This window comes from Carcharodon carcharias, chromosome 39, assembly GCF_017639515.1.
Source record: "Carcharodon carcharias isolate sCarCar2 chromosome 39, sCarCar2.pri, whole genome shotgun sequence".
Classification (NCBI taxonomy): Eukaryota; Metazoa; Chordata; class Chondrichthyes; order Lamniformes; family Lamnidae; genus Carcharodon; species Carcharodon carcharias.
This window is the reverse complement of record NC_054505.1, coordinates 2482094-2487103: the sequence shown is the minus strand read 5'-3', so window position 1 is coordinate 2487103 and position 5010 is coordinate 2482094. Positions and strand designations below refer to the sequence as shown.

General features: G+C 44.9%; 1 non-coding gene across 1 annotated transcript; it reads left to right on the top strand.

Moving 5' to 3' along the window:
• The first annotated feature begins 4259 nt into the window (after positions 1 to 4259).
• trnaa-cgc lies at positions 4260 to 4331 on the top strand. The gene has a single exon. It is a non-coding gene; the product is annotated as a tRNA-Ala (tRNA).
• The last annotated feature ends 679 nt before the right edge of the window (positions 4332 to 5010 follow it).

Genomic DNA, 5010 nt, shown 5'->3' with positions numbered 1-5010 from the left:
AGGTAGAGCAAAATTAAAAGAGTCATGGATTGGTTAGAGGCTTGGAGAGACTAAATTGCAAAGATGCCATGGAACAAAATGCAAAGAGAAGGGTCATGGTAAAAGTAAAGGAACAAAGCAGTGGTCCAGAGCAGGCGTTATTAGCAGATTAAAGGTCAGCGCTGTCTGAAAGCAGAATAGCAGAATGTGTTAAAAGGAGAATAAAGTTCTGTGCTGATTGAAATCAAAACTTGAGAAAATGATCTAAACTGAAAATCGGGGAAAATAATACAAATAGAGGGCAGAGTTCATGGTCTGAAGATGTTGAATTCAGTTTTGAGTCCATAAGGCTGGAAAACGCCAAATTGGAAGATGAAGTTATTTTCCCACAGTTTTGTTGGGCTTCACTGGAACATTTCATCAGGCTGAGGACTGAAATGTGAGCATGAGAGCAAGATGCTGGACTGGAATAGCAACCGGTACAGGGTCATGTTTGTGGACTGAGCAGAGATGTTCTACAAAGTGGTCACCCAGCCAATGTTGCGTTATCCCAAAGTACAGGTGTTCACACTGTCAGCAGTGAATGCAATCGACTAATTTTATATTTCCTTTGTTCTTTCATGGTATGTGGGTGTCACTGGGAGGATCAGTTGTTGTTTCCCATCCCTAATTGCCCTTGAACTGAGTGACTTCCTCGTCTCTTTCAGAGGGCAGTTAAGACTTAGCCACATACCTACGTGTGGAAAGTCACAAATAGTGTAGGCCTGATAAGGATGAAGATTTTCCTTCCCTGAAGGATGTTAGTGAACCAGATGGGTTTTTATTCAAAACACTGGCGGTTTCATGGTCACCGTTACTGGGTGACAAGTTTCCAATTCCACTTATTGGTACCTAAATTTCGACTTGAATCCGTGTCCCCACTGGATAAACCTGGGGCTCAGCCACACTAATACAACCAGATTACAACTGTTACCCATCGTGAGTGCAAGAGGAAGAAGTAAATAGTTGCTTCACCTGAAAGGACTGTTCTTCCTTAATTGTAGAACAGGTTCAGAGGATGAAATTGCCTGTAACTAAACAAAAATAAAAAGAGCTGGAAAATCTCATCAGGTCTGACAGCATCTGCGGAGAGGAATAGAGTTCTCGTCTCGAGTCCATATGACACTTCATCATACGTGAGGAAATATAGAATTCATGTGAAATATAAGCTGGTTGACAGAGGGTGGGGGGGTGACACAGGTAGTGCTGGTTAGAGGGCCTGTGATAGGTGGAGGCAAAGAAGAGATTGTCAAAGATGGCATAGACAAAAGGGCAAAGGGGGGTTGAAGCATTTGTCCTTCTTTATATCGGTGGAGCTGGAGGGTGGATATGTGGCTCAGTGGTAGAGTGCATGCTTCGCGTGTGTGTGGTCCCATGTTCAATCCCCAGCATCTCCACGTCGTTTTCCGAAGGCAGCCGTGCACAGTTTCTCACCTTAACACACACAGACGTGTTAAACTCGCTTCCTAAATGCAGAGGGTGATTATGTGCCAAATTCAATGAAGGATGCACCATCTGACAGAATGGCTTCAAAATAAAGCTGTTCACATAATCAAAACAGCACCTGTGGTTGTTCATTGAGATATTTGTACCTTCAGTGTTTTGTGTGCTTGTTGACGCACGACACTCAGAGTTCCAGCACTCGTTCAATGCTTTGCGGCTTTGCAGCAGGAAGTATTCACCCAGAGTAGTTGATAACAGCAGAACAAAGGTGTGCTCTGTCTGAGAGCAAAATAGCAAAAGGTGTTAGCACTGGAAGAGGCAGCTCATTGGATACTCCCGAACCCAAAGACAGAGAGTTCCATCAGCTCCTCGCACTTGTTATTGGGGGTGAGCTTGGAGGCAGTCGAGAATGTTTCAGAATAGGTTATGGGTGAGTGAAAGGAAGAAACCTTTTTCATTCAATCTGCCCCACTATCTAATTTATCCCACACCTCCTTTGCCCCAGTTGTTCTTCTGCCCTTTTTTCAACAGCACGGAGCCCACCACACCCCTATCTCTCTCCTCTATTCGTATGAAGACACATATCCGGCTCTGAAAACCACCCACTTCTCTCTCCACTGGTGCTGCCAGTTCTGACAAATTTTTCAGCTCTTTCTGTTTTCATTTCAGCTTCCAAGGGCTAAATTGTCATCACCCTCTTTCTGTCCACCAACACTTCTTTAGGCCTATTAGTTCTGAAACTTGTGGACATGTGCAGTCCAGCAGGGGGATACCAGAGTTGCCGTCAGTGACTCTCCAGGGAGGGCGCTGTTGAGCTGCTCCGAGAATCGGGGAACTCATCATGTCTAGGAGCCCCGCCTCCTGTTCCCTGAGCTCTGTTCCCACTAAATTGCTGAACACCCAACTTCCCATCCTGGCTCCCAGGTCAGTCAATATTGTTCAGGGTTCTCTCCTAAGGCACCACCTTCCGTTTCAAATCTGTTTAGACATGTCACTTCATGGAAAAATATAGAGAAAATGAACTCTCTGCACCTGAAAGACCCCGCTCCCATCTACAATCTCCCTCTCCTCTCCAAAGTCCGTGAATGTGTTGCCTACTTCAAAACATTTGCCCATTTCCCGAGCTTCATGTTTGAAATTCTCCACGTGGGATTCAGCCTTTGATACCCAATAGAAAAGAGGCCATTGCAAATTCACCAGCGAATCCATACATGGCAGTGACAAGGGTAAATGATGCACAATTACCTTTATAACTGGGAACTGGCAGATACATGGAATCTCTTCACAGAACAGGCACTTTAAGGCAGAAATAAAAATTAATAAATATTCCTGGCAAAATTTCCACGGGTCTAGCAGCATCAGTGGAGAGAGAAACAGAGTTAAGCTTTTACCTTCAATATAACGCTTCTCCTGAAATGAGAAGTGGTGGAATGTGCTGGCGTTTCGGCTGTTGAACGCAAGGTGGGGGCGAAGGTCGAGCAAAATTAAAAGGGTCATGCATTGGTTAGAGGTTTGGGGAGATTAAATTACAAAGATGCCATGGAACAAATGGGCAAGAGAAGGGGAATTGTATGAGTAAAGGTACAAAGCATTGTTCCAGAGCAGGTGTTAATAGGAGATTAAAGGTCAGCGCTGTCTGAAAGCAAAATAGTAGAACGTGGTCATAGGAGAATAAAGTTCAGTGTTGCCTGAAATCAAAAACATGAGAAAATGATACAGACTGAAAATCTGGGAAAACAATACAAATAGAGGGCAGAGTTCAAGGTATGAAGATGTTGAATTCAATTTTGAGTCCATGAGGCGGGAAGACGCCACGTGGACGATGAGGTTGTTCTCCCACAGATTTTCTGGGCTTCACTAGAACATTGCAACTGGCCGAGGACTGAAATGTGAGCATGAGCGCAGGATGCTGGACTGGAATAACAACCAGGGCTGGGCCATGTTTGTGGACTGAGCAGAGATGTTCTACAAAGTCGTCACCCAACCTGTGTTGAGTCATCCCAAAGTAGAGGTGTCCACACTGTCAGCAGCGAATGCAATGGACTAATTTTATATCTCCTTTGTTCTTTCATGGTATGTGGGTGTCACTGGAGGGATCAGCTTTTGTTACCCGTCCCTTATCGCCCTGGAACTGAGTGGCTTGCTCCTCCCTTTCAGAGGGCAGTTAAGAGTCAACCACATACGTGTGGAAAGTCACAAGTAGGGCAGGCCTGATAAGGATTAAGGTTTTCCTGCCCTGAAGTGTGTTAGTGAAACAGTTGGGTTTTTACTCAAATCAATGGCATTTTCATGGTCACCGTTACTGGAAGACGAGTTTCCAATTCTACATATTGGTACCAAAATTTCGACTTGAATCCAGGTCCCCAGTAGATGAACCTGGGACTCAACCACACTAATACAACCAGATTACAACTGTTACCCTTCGTGAGTGCAAGAGGAACAAGTAAATACTTGCTTCAACTGAAAGGACTGTTCTTACTTAATTGTAGAACAGATTCACAGGGTGAAATTGCCTGTAACTACTGAAAAGTAAAAATAGCAGGAAAATCTCAGCTGGTCTGACAGCATCTGCGGAGAGGAATACTGTTCACGTTTCGAGTCCATATGACACTTCATCAGAACTGGGGAAAATAGAAATGAGGTGCAATATAAGCTGGTTGAGGGGTGGGTGGGCGTGACACAGGTAAAGCTTCATAGAGGGTCAGTGATAGGTGGAGGCAAAGAGATTGTAAAAGATGTAACAGGCCAAAGGGTGCTGAAACTATTGTGCCTCTTTATGTTGCACGGTGCAGGTAAGTGGGGATGTAGCTCAGTGGTAGAGCGCATGCTTCGCATGTATGAGGTCCCGGGTTCGATCCCCGGCATCTCCATTTCGTGTTTTGAATGCAGCCGTGCACAGTTTCTCACCTTGACACACACAGACATGGTAAACTCGCTTCATATGTGCAGAAAGCGATCATTCGCCAACATCCGAATTCAATGAAGGATGCGCCATCTGACGGAATGGCTTCAAAGTAAAGCTGTTCACATAATCAAAGCAACTGTGGTTGTTCATTGAGACATTTGTATCATCAGTGTTTTGTGTGCTTGTTGACTCACGAAACTCAGAGTTCAAGCACTCGTTCAATGCTTTGTGGCTTTGCGGCGGCAAACATTCGCCCAGAGTAGGTGATAACAGCAGAATAAAGGTGTGCTCTGTCTGAGAGCAAAATAGCAGAATGTGTTAGTGCTGGAAGATACAGCTCATTGGACAGTCCCGAACCTAATGACAAATACTTCTCTCACGTCCTCGCACTTGCTGTTGGGAGTGAGTTTGGAGGCAGGCTAGAGTGTTTCAGAATAAGTTATGGGTGAGTGAAAGGAAGAGTCTCTTTGTCTTGTCTTTAATGAAAGCTTTTTCATTCAATCTGCCCCGCTATCTAACTTATCCCTCACCTCCTTAGCCCCAGCTGTCCTTCTGCCCTTTTTTTCAGCATCACAGAGCCCGTCACACCCCTATCTCTCTCCTCTGTTCGGAAGAAGACTCATATTCAGCTCTGAACAACACCT